Here is a 13022-nt window from a genome sequence, read left to right as displayed (position 1 = left end):
TATCCATATACCCTAAAAACATTAGGGAACAGAATAGATTGGGAGTTCCTCCGCCGCAAGCCTCTGTAGCCACCAAAAACCAATTGGGGCCCTGTTCCGGCACCCTGCCGGAGGGGGGATCCCTCACCGGTGGCCATCTTCATCATCCCGGCGCTCTCCATGACGAGGAGGGAGTAGTTCACCCTCGGGGCTGAGGGTATGTACCAGTAGCTATGTGTTTGATCTCTCTCTCTCTCTCTCGTGTTCTTGAGGTGGTATGATCTTGATGTATCGCGAGCTTTGCTATTATAGTTCGATCTTATGATGTTTCTCCCCCTCTACTCTCTTGTAATGGATTGAGTTTTCCCTTTGAAGTTATCTTATCGGATTGAGTCTTTAAGGATTTGAGAACACTTGATGTATGTCTTGCATGTGCTTATCTGTGGTGACAATGGGATATCACGTGATCCACTTGATGTATGTTTTGGTGATCAACTTGCGAGTTCCGTCAACTTTTGCATGGGGGTTGGCACACGTTTTCATCTTGACTCTCCAGTAGAAACTTTGGGGCACTCTTTGAAGTACTTTGTGTTGGTTGAATAGATGAATCTGAGATTGTGTGATGCATATTGTATAATCATACCCACGGATACTTGAGGTGATATTGGAGTATCTAGGTGACATTAGGGTTTTGGTTGATTTGTGTCTTAAGGTGTTATTCTAGTACGAACTCTTGAATAGATCGATCCGAAAGAATAACTTTGAGATGGTTTCGTACCCTACCATAATGTCTTCGTTTGTTCTCCGCTATTAGTAACTTTGGAGTGACTCTTTGTTGCATGTTCAGGGATAGTTATATGATCCAATTATGTTATTATTGTTCAGAGAACTTGCACTAGTGAAAGTATGAACCCTAGGCCTTGTTTCAACGCATTGCAATATCATTTGTGCTCACTTTTATCATTAGTTACCTTGCTGTTTTTATATTATAAGATTACAAAAACCTATATCTATCATCTATATTGCACTTGTATCACCATCTCTTCGCCGAACTAGTGCACCTATACAATTTACCATTGTATTGGGTGTGTTGGGGACACAAGAGACTCTTTGTTATTTGGTTGCAGGGTTGCTTGAGAGAGACCATCTTCATCCTATGCCTCCCACGGATTGATAAACCTTAGGTCATCCACTTGAGGGAAATTTGCTACTGTCCTACAAACCTCTCACTTGGAGGCCCAACAACGTCTACAAGAAGAAGATTGTGTAGTAGACATCAAGCTCTTTTCTGGCGCCGTTGTAGGGGAGGTGAGTGCTTGAAGGTATATCTTTAGATCTTGCAATCGAACCTTTTAGTTTCTTGTTTTATCACTAGTTTAGTTTATAAAATAAAACTACCAAATAATGGAATTGAGGTTGCCTCATATGCTTCATCTTTTTAATGTCTTCGGTGAAAATAAGGATTCCGATAATTGTGCTCAATTGCTAGAGGAAGAATGCATTCAAATGTTTGGCACTAAATAAATGAATGATGAGCATGATTGCAATGTTGTTAGTATGAATTCTTTGAATACCCATGATGCTAATGATATGCAAAGCCACAAGCTTGGGGATGCTATGTTTGATGAAGATGATATTTGTTGTCCCCCAAGTTTCGATGAGCAAATTTATTATGATGAAAGCATGCCTCCTATTTATGATGATTATTGTTATGGCATGTATGCTATAAAGAATAAAGATAACCATGAAACTTGTCATCATGATTTTAATTTTCAATTGGATTATGCTTCACATGATAGTTATTTTGTTCAGTTTTCTCCCACTACTATTGATGAGAATAAATTTGCTTATGTGGAGAGTAGTAAAATTTCTATGCAAGTAGATCATGAAAAGAATGCTTTATGTGCTGGTTATATGGTTGAATTCATTCATGATGCTACTGAAAATTATTATGAGGGAGGAATATATGCTTGTAGGAATTGCAATAATATCAAGTTTCCTCTCTATGTGCTTAAAATCTTGAAGTTATGCTTGTTTTGCCTTCCTATGCTAGTTGATTTTTGTTCCCATAAGTTGTTTGCTCACAAAATCCCTATGCATAGGAAGTGGGTTAGACTTAAATGTGCTAGTCATATTCTTCATGATGCTCTCTTTATGTTTCAATTCTTATCTTTTATGTGAGCATCATTAAAATCATCATGCCTAGCTAAAAGGCATTAAAGAAAAGCGCTTCTTGGGAGACAACCCAATATTTACCGGGCCACAAACCGGGACCAATGGTTGTGGGCCAGGAGCGAGGCCCATTGGTCCCAGTTCGTGTCTGGAACCGGGACCAAAGGGTCCAGATGAACTGGGACCAATGCCCCACGAGGCTCGGCCGGCTCCCTGGCCTCACGAACCGGGACCTATGCCCCCATGGGTCCCGGTTCGTGACTGAACCGGGACTAATGGGCTGGCCCAGCCGGGACCAAAGCCCTGTTTTCTATTAGTGTTGATCACCATCAAGAATGCAGCCGGAAAAAATGTGGTGGTCGTGCCAGTCACGCTGCCGAGGCTGGCCATGGAGCCCTTCGCGTCCGGCATCGAGGCATTGACCAAGATTTAGCCGTCAGCAATAGCCAACTGCATGGTTGGTCACGCTGCTATGACGATGATGGTTTTGCATTTGCATTTCACCATGGCGACAGTTGTCTAAGAGCATCTTGAACGGCTCACGTATACTCTCTAAAAAAATCTTTGTTTACAGAAAGTTGGAGAAAAGTCTATCCCGTAAAATTGGCCTTTCTTCCTGTGGGTGTGCGGGAAGATCATCTTCTTACAGCTCTGGCGGCGAAGAAACCCCCTGAAACTTCACGACACGCACCGACGTCCCGTCGGTCCGACGCTTCCCCCCCCCCCACACACACACCCAACAACTCGTGCCATCAGTACCATGCGGACACGTGCCACCGCCAGTTGTGGTGCTGCCACACCACTCAGCCACCGCCACGCTGTACTCACACCATCGTCGGGCCAGCCGCCAAGCATCGCCTCCTCCCTGACCACTACATCCCAATGCACGTTATCGCTCCGCTCTACCCACAAGCTACCATGCTCCACCGCTCCTCCTCGCTGCCCCGTCACTCACCGTCGCACCGCATGCAGCTCGCCGTTGCTCGCTCGTGTCACTCACTTGCGAGTCATATGTTTGTTTAATGTGAAATAATACTTTAGGGGGGAAATTGTTTACGGGAACGGGCAAAAGTTGCTTCGAAAAAACTTTTCTAAAATTATACGGTCATCTCATAAAAATGGTTTTACAAAAAGTTTTTCAGGGAGCTGTTGGAGTTTCTCTATTTATAATTTGTTATTATTTTTTTATCTTCAACTATGTTTTCTCCTATGTCGATTGATATGCATATCAAAGTTCTATATAAATTATAAGGATTCATGCCACTACAGATTTCACGAATTGAAGAAGTGCCATTAAAAAAATTTCAAACTGAAGATATGGCACTACAACTTTGTGGTTGCATGAATCCAATTAACCCTAAAATATAGACAACAATCTCATGAGGAAAATGGTACACACCGTCCTGGTTTACTAGTCCCCTCGTATTTTGAGTCATATTTTGACCATGATTTTAACTACTAAAATATATATTATATGTAGAAAAAATAGTATCATTGAAAACTATATTGACATATGAATCAAACAATATATTTTTAGTGACATGCAATAACATTTTGCTAATCAAATATATGGTCAAAATTTGACCCAAAATACGAATGAAGACTAATAAATCAGGACAGACGTAGTACTCGAGAGAAGAGAGAAAAGAGAGAAAAGGTACTACAGGAGCATGGTTAATAGTATAGCCAGCTGCTGGCTATATGGTCTTGCCACATCATCTATAGCCAACCTTATAGCCGGCAAGTACAATAGTTGCATATCAAGATGTACTATTTTTTTGATACATACCCCACCTCCCTCTCTCACAACATGACTAGGAGCATGTGGTGCAGCCGGCTGTTAATCAGCCCGCTTCCCTTCTCTCCCCTCCTCTCTCTCCTCCAACTCATCCAAAATATTATATTTAAAGGCTTATAGCCTACCCATGTCATCCTATTGTACTTGCTCCAATAGAAATACCCCACCTCCGCCTCGAGGTATTCATCTAGGGCGTGTTTGGCTTCCCGTATCAAGCCCAACCAGGCCCGCACGGGAAGGAAGAGGCATGTTTGGTTGCTTGGTTTCACTGTTGGGCCTATATCGCACGCTTCTCAAAGCAGCCCAGAGCCTGGCTCGCTGGAAACGCTCGGATCGGCAGTTTCTCGTGAACCAGGCTGAGTGCAGGGCGAGGGGGTGGAGGGAGATGGGAAATCTGGCACGCCGTCCAGGCGCCAAATCTAGCCTCACCCCCCTTTCACTCGCTCACCCATAGCCACTACCCCCCCTTTTCTTCCCTACTACCTCACCACCGGCGGCGACTGTGATTTCAGATTTGCGCTAGAGGCGGCGGCGGAAGAGGCGGGGGCGTTTGCGGTAGATCCGGTGCTCCCCTTGATGTTGGCCACCATCTGGTCAACCTTGTCTGTGTCATGGCCCCCCCTATGTCGTCCTTGTCTCCGATGCCGGTAAGCAGCACCCCCTCCCCCCCTTTGTTAGGTAGGTGGTTAGGCCGTTAGGCAAGGTGTAGGATCGATTTCCCACTGAACGAACCGTCGATGTTGACTAGGTTATGGATGCACGGATGAGGCTGATAATTTAGGCAACAGCACTGATAAGTGTGATTCAGGCATGGGTGATGTCTACTAAGCAACCTTCCTCTTGTAGACGTTGTAGGGCCTCCAAGTGCAGAGGTTTGTAGGACAGTAGCAAATTTCCATCAAGTGGATGACCTAAGGTTTATCAACACGTGGGAGGCGTAGGTCGAAGATGGTCCCTCTCAAGCAACCCTGCAACCAAATAACAAAGAGTCTCTTGTGTCCCCAACACACCCAATACAATGGTAAACTGTATAGGTGCACTAGTTCGGCGAAGAGATGGTGATTCAAGTGCAATATGGAGGGTAGATATAGGTTTTTGTAATCTGGAAATATAAAAACAGCAAGGTAACTAATGATAAAAGTGAGCACAAACAGTATTGCAATGCTAGGAAACAAGGCCTAGGGTTCATACTTTCACTAGTGCAAGTTCTCTCAACAATAATAACATAATTTGATCATATAAAAATCCATCAACATGCAACAAAGAGTCACTCCAAAGTCACTAATAGCGGAGAACAAACGAAGAGATTATTGTAGGGTACGAAACCACCTCAAATTTATTCTTTCGGATCGATCTATTCAAGAGTTCCTACTAGAATAACACCTTAAGACACATATCCACCAAAACCCTAATGTCACCTAGATACTCCATTGTCACTTCAAGTATCTGTGGGTATGATTATACGATATGCATCACACAATCTCATATTCATCTATTCAACCAACACAAAGAACTTCAAAGAGTGCCCCAAAGTTTCTACCAGAGAGTCAAGACGAAAACGTGTGCCAACCCCTATGCATAAGTTCACAAGGTCACTGAACCCGCAAGTTGATCACCAAAACATACATCAAGTAGATCACGTGAATATCCCATTGTCACCATAGATAAGCACATGCAAGACATACATCAAGTGTTCTCAAATCCTTAAAGACTCAATTCGATAAGATAACTTCAAAGGGAAAACTCAATCCATTACAAGAGAGTAGAGGGGAAGAAACATCATAAGATCCAACTATAATAGCAAAGCTCGCGATACATCAAGATCGTACCATCTCAAGAACACGAGAGAGAGAGAGAGAGAGAGATCAAAACATAGCTACTGGTACATACCCTCAGCCCCAAGGGTGAACTACTCCATCCTCGTCATGGACAGCGCCGGGATGATGAAGATGGCCACCAGTGAGGGATTCCCCCTCCGGCAGGGTGCCGGAATAGGGTCCCGATTGGTTTTTCGTGGCTACAGAGGCTTGCGGCAGCGGAACTCCCGATCTATTCTATTCCCCGATGGTTTTTGGGTATATTGGTATATATAGGAGGAAGAAATACATCAGGGGGCCACGAGGGTGGAGGGCGCTCCCAGGGGGATGGGCGCGCCCCCCTGCCTCGTGCCTTCCTTGTTGCTTCCCTTACATGCACTCCAAGTCTTCTGGATCGCTTCTGCTCCAAAAATAACTTTCCCGAAGGTTTCATTCCTTTTGGACTCCGTTTGTTATTCCTTTTCTACGAAACACTGAAACAAGGAGAAAACAGAAACTGGCACTGGGCTCTGGGTTACTAAGTTAGTCCCAAAAGTAATATAAAAGTGTATAATAAAGCCCATAAACATCCAAAATAGATAATATAATAGCATGGAACAATCAAAAATTATAGATATGTTGGAGACGTATCAGCATCCCCAAGCTTAATTCCTGCTCGTCCTCGAGTAGGTAAATGATAAAAATAGAATTTTTGATGTGGAATGCTAACTAACATATTTATCAATGTAATATTTTTTCTTGTGGCATGAATATTCAGATCCATAAGATTCAAAACAAAAGTTTAATATTGACATGAAAACAATAATACTTCAAGCATACTAACAAAGCAATCATGTCTTCTCAAAATAACATGGCCAAAGCAAGCTATCCCTACAAAACCATATAGTCTGTCTATGCTCTATCTTCACCACACAAAGTATTTAAATCATGCACAACCCCGATGACAAGCCAAGCAATTGTTTCATACTTTTGATGTTCTCAAACTCTTTCAATCTTCACGCAATACATGAGCGTGAGCCATGGACATAGCACTATATGTGGAATAGAATGGTGGTTGTGGAGAAGACAAAAAGGAGAAGATAGTCTCAATCAACTAGGCGTATCAACGGGCTATGGAGATGCCCACTAATAGATATCAATGTGAGTGAGTAGGGATTGCCATGCAACGGATGCACTAGAGCTATGAGTATATGAAAGCTCAACAAACGAAAAGTGGATGTGCATCCAACTCACTTGCTCACAAAGACCTAGGGCATTTTGAGGAAGCCCATCATTGGAATATACAAGCCAAGTTCTATAATGAAAATTCCCACTAGTATATGAAAGTGATATCATAGGAGACTCTCTATCATGAAGATCATGGTGCTACTTTGAAGCACAAGTGTGGTAAAAGGATAGTAACATTGTCCCTTCTCTCTTTTTCTCTCATTTTTTTATTTGGGCCTTTTCTCTTTTTTTATGGCCTCTTTTTTTCTTCTTTTCTTTTCGTCCGGAGTCTCATCCCGACTTGTGGGGGAACCATAGTATCCATCATCCTTTCCTCACTTGGGACAATGCTCTAAAAATGATGATCATCACACTTTTATTTACTTACAACTCAAAAATTACAACTCAATACTTAGAACAAAATATGACTCTATATGAATGCCTCCGGCGGTGTACCGGGATGTGCAATGACTCATGAGTAACATGTATGAAAGAATTATGAACGGTGGCTTTGCCACAAATACGATGTCAACTACATGATCATGCAAAGCAATATGACAATGATGGAGCGTGTCATAATAAACGGAACGGTGGAAAGTTGCATGGCAATATATCTCAAAATGGCTATGGAAATGCCATAATAGGTAGGTATGGTGGCTGTTTTGAGGAAGGTATATGGTGGGTGTATGATACCGACGAAAGGTGCATGGTATTAGAGAGGCTAGCAATGGTGGAAGGGTGAGAGTGCGTATAATCCATGGACTCAACATTAGTCATAAAGAACTCATATACTTATTGCAAAAATCTATTAGTTATTGAAACAAAGTACTACGTGCATGCTCCTAGGGGGATAGATTGGTAGGAAAAGACCATCGCTCGTCCCCGACCGCCACTCATAAGGAAGACAATCAACAAATAAAGCATGCTCCGACTTCATCACATAACGGTTCACCATACGTGCATGCTATAGGAATCACAAACTTTAACAAAAGTATCTCTCAAATTCACAACTACTCCACTAGCATGACTCTAATATCACCATCTTCGTATCTCAAAACAATCATAAGGAATCAAACTTCTCATAGTATTCAATGCACTTTATATGAAAGTTTTTATTATATCCAACTTGGATGCCTATCATATTAGGACTAGTTTCATAACCAAAGCAAATTACCATGCTATTATAAAGACTCTCAAAATAATATAAGTGAAGCATGAGAGATCAATAATTTCTACAAAATAAAACCACCGCTGTGCTCTAAAAGATATAAGTGAAGATCAATGAGTAGTTGAATAATTATGTAACTATGTGAAGACTCTCTAACATTTAAGAATTTCAGATCTTGGTATTTTATTCAAACAGCAAGCAAAAGAAAATAAAATAAATGACGCTCCAAGCAAAACACATATCATGTGGTGAATAAAAATATAGCTCCAAGTAAAGTTACCGATGGAAGTAGACGAAAGAGGGGATGCCATCCGGGGCATCCCCAAGCTTAGGCTCTTGTTTGTCCTTGAATACTACCTTGGGGTGCCTTGGGAATCCCCAAGCTTAGGCTCTTGCCACTCCTTATTCCATAGTCCATCGAATCTTTACCCAAAACTTGAAAACTTCACAACACAAAACTTAACAGAAAATCTCGTGAGCTCCGTTAGTATAAGAAAGCAAACCATCACTTTAAGGTACTGTAATGAACTCATTCTTTATTTATATTGGTCTTATATCTACTGTATTCCAACTTCTCTATGGTTCATACCCTGTGATACTACTCATAGATGCATCAAAATAAGCAAACAACACATAGAAAACAGAATCTGTCAAAAACAGAACAGTCTGTAGTAATCTGTATCAAACGTATACTTCTGGAACTCCAAAAATTCTGAAATAAATTGGTGGACCTGAGGAATTTGTCTAGTGATCAAGTGCAAATAGAATCAAATAAAAATAACTCTTCATAAAAAATGACAGGTAAACTCGTGAGTGCAAAGTTTCTGTTTTTTACAGCAAGATCACATTAACTTCCACCCAAGTCTTCCCAAAGGTTCTACTTGGCACAAACACTAATTAAAACATAAAACCACATCTAACCATAGGCTATATGATTTATTTACTACTAAACAGAACCAAAAAGCAAGAAACTACAATAAAATTGGGTTGCCTCCCAACAAGCGCTAACGTTTAACGCCCCTAGCTAGGCATGATGATTTCAATGATGCTCACATAAAAGATAAGAATTGAAACACAAAGAGAGCATCATGAAGAATATGACTAGCACAGTTAAGTCTAACCCACTTCCTATGCATAGGGATTTTGTGAGCAAATAACTCATGGGAACAATAATCAACTAGCATAGGAAGGCAAAACAAGCATAACTTTAAAACTTTAAGCACATAGAGAGGAAACTTGGTATTATTGCAATTCCTACAGGCATATGTTCCTATTTTCAGTAGCATCATGAATGAATTCAACAATATAACCAGCACATAAAGCATTATTTTCATGATGCACAAGCATAGAAATTTTATTACTCTCCACATAAGCAAATTTATTCTCATCAATAGTAGTGGGAGCAAACTCAACAAAATAACTATCATGTGAAGCATAATCCAATTGAAAATAAAAATCATGATGACAAGTTTAATGGTTATAATTATTCTTTATAGCATACATGTCATCACAATAATCATCATAGATAGCAACTTTATTCTCATAATCAATTGGAACCTCTTCCGAAATAGTGGATTCATCACTAAATAAAGTCATGACCTCTCCAAATCCACTTTCATAATTATCACAATAAGATTCAACATCCTCCAAAATAGTGGGATCATTACTTCCTAAAGTTGACACTCTTCCAAAACAACTTTCATCAATACAATCATAAATAGGAGGCATGCTATCATAATAAATTTTCTCATCAAAACTTGGGGGACAAAACATATCATCTTCATCAAACATAGCATCCCCAAGTTTGTGGCTTTGCATATCATTAGTATCATGGGTATTCAAAGAATTCATACTAACAACATTGCAATCATGCTCATCATTCAAAGATTTAGTGCCAAACATTCTAATGCATTCTTACTCTAGCAACTGAGCACAATTTTCCTTCCCATCATTTTCACGAAAGACATTAAAAAGATGAAGCATATGAAGCAACCATAATTCCATTTTTTTGTAGTTTTCTTTTATACACTAAACTAGTGATAAAACAAGAAACTAAAAGATTCAGTTGCAAGATCTAAAGATATACCTTCAAGCACTCACCTCCCCGGCAACAGCACCAGAAAAGAGCTTGATGTCTACTACGCAACCTTCTTCTTGTAGACGTTGTTGGGCCTCCAAGTGTAGCGGTTTGTAGGACAGTAGCAAATTTCCCTCAAGTGGACGACCTAAGGTTTATCAATCCGTGGGAGGCATAGGTTGAAGATGGTCCCTCTCAAGCAACCCTACAACCAAATAATAAAGATTCTCTTGTGTCCCCAGCACACCCAATACAATGGTAAATTGTATAGGTGCACTAGTTCGGCGAAGAGATGGTGATTCAAGTGCAATATGGATGGTAGATATAGGTTTTTGTAATCTGGAAATATAAAAACAATAAGGTAACTAATGATAAAAAGTGAGCACAAACAGTATTGCAATGCTAGGAAACAAGGCCTAGGGTTCATACTTTCACTAGTGCAAGTTCTCTCAACAATAATAACACAATTTGATCATATAACAATCCCTCAACATGCAACAAAGAGTCACTCCAAAGTCACTAATAGCGGAGAACAAACGAAGAGATTATTGTAGGGTACGAAATCACCTCAAAGTTATTCTTTCGGATCGATCTATTCAAGAGTTCCTACTAGAATAACACCTTAAGACACATATCAACTAAAACCCTAGTGTCACCTAGATACTCCATTGTCGCCTCAAGTATCCGTGGGTATGATTATACGATATGCATCACACAATCTCATATTCATCTATTTAACTAACACAAAGAACTTCAAAGAGTGCCCCAAAGTTTCTACCGAAGAGTCAAGACGAAAACGTGTGCCAACCCCTATGCATAAGTTCACAAGGTCACTGAACCCGCAAGTTGATCACCAAAACATACATCAAGTAGATCACGTGAATATCCCATTGTCACCACAGATAAGCACATGCAAGACATACATCAAGTGTTCTCAAATCCTTAAAGACTCAATCCGATAAGATAACTTAAAAGGGAAAACTCAATCCATTATAAGAGAGTAGAGGGGGAGAAACATCATAATATCCAACTATAATAGCAAAGCTCCCGATACATCAAGATCGTACCATCTCAAGAACACGAGAGAGAGAGAGAGATTAAACACATAGCTACTGGTACATACCCTCAGCCCTGAGGGTGAACTACTCCCTCCTCGTCATGGAGAGTGCCGGGATGATGAAGATGGCCACCGGTGAGAGATTCCCCCTCCAGCGGGGTGCCGGAACAGGGTCCCGATCACATCCAGGACTCCGAACAACCTTCGGTACATCAAAACACATAAACTCATAATATCGATCATCATCGAACGTTAAGCATGCGGACCCTACGGGTTTGCGAACTATGTAGACATGACTGAGACTCACCTCCAGTCAATAACCAACAGCGGAAACTGGATGCTCATATTGGTTCCTATATATTCTACGAAGATCTTTATTGGTCAAGCCGCATAACAACATATGTTGTTCCCTTTGTCATCGGTATGTTACTTGTCCGAGATTCGATCGTCAGTATCTCAATACCTAGTTCAATCTCGTTACAAGAAAGTCTCTTTACTCATTCCGTAATGCATCATCCCTCAACTAACTCATTAGTCACATTGCTTGCAAGGCTTATAGTGATGTGCATTACCGAGAGGGCCCAGAGATACCTCTCCGTAACATGGAGTGACAAATCCTAATCTCGATCTATGCCAAACCTACAAACACCATCGTAGACACCTATAGAGCATCTTTATAATTACCTAGTAACGTTGTGACATTTGATAGCACACTAAGTGTTCCTCCGGTATTCAGGAGTTGCATAATCTCATAGTCATAGAAACATGTGTAAGTTATGAAGAAAGCAATAGGAAATAACTAAATGATCAAAGTGCTAAGCTAACGGATGGGTCAAGTCAATCACATCATTATCTAATGATGTGATCCCATTCATCAAATGACAACACATGTCTATGGCTAGGAAACTTAACCATCTTTGATTAACGAGCTAGTCAAAGTAGAGGCATACTAGTGACACTCTGTTTGTCTATGTATTCACACATGTACTAAGTTTACGGTTAATACAATTCTAGCATGAATAATAAACATTTATCATGATATAAGGAAATATAAATAACAACTTTATTAATGCCTCTAGGGCATATTTCCTTCAGTCTCCCACTTGCACTAGAGTCAATAATCTAGATTACATTGTAATGATTCTAACACCCATGGAGTCTTGGTGCTGATCATGTTTTGCTCGTGAGAGAGGCTTAGTAAACGGTGTGTGACATTCAGATATGTATGTATCTTGAAAATCTCTATGTCCCCTTCCGACACTTGATGACGGATGGAATTGAAGCGTCTCTTGATGTGCTTGGTTCTCTTGTGAAATCTGGATTCCTTCGCCAAGGCAATTGCTCTAGTATTGTCACAAAAGATTTTCATTGGACCCGATGCACTAGGTATGACACCTAGATCGGATATAAACTCCTTCATCCAGACTCCTTCATAAGCAGCTATGTATTCCGCTTCACACGTAGATCCCACCACGACGCTCTGCTTAGAACTGCACCAACTTACAGCTCCACCGTTCAATATAAACACGCATCCAGTTTGCGGCTTAGAGTCACCCCGAACAGTGTCAAAGCTTGCATCGATGTAACCATTTACGACGAGCTCTTTGTCACCTCCATAAACGAGAAACATATCCTTTGTCCTTTTCAGGTATTTCAGGATGTTCTTGACCCCTGTCCAGTGATCCACTCCTGGATTACTTTGGTACCTCCCTACTATACTTATAGCAAGGCACACATCAGTTCTGGTA

The sequence above is a fragment of the Triticum dicoccoides genome, chromosome 1B (assembly GCF_002162155.2).
Source record: "Triticum dicoccoides isolate Atlit2015 ecotype Zavitan chromosome 1B, WEW_v2.0, whole genome shotgun sequence".
Lineage (NCBI taxonomy): Eukaryota > Viridiplantae > Streptophyta > Magnoliopsida > Poales > Poaceae > Triticum > Triticum dicoccoides.
This window is presented reverse-complemented; position numbering follows the sequence as displayed.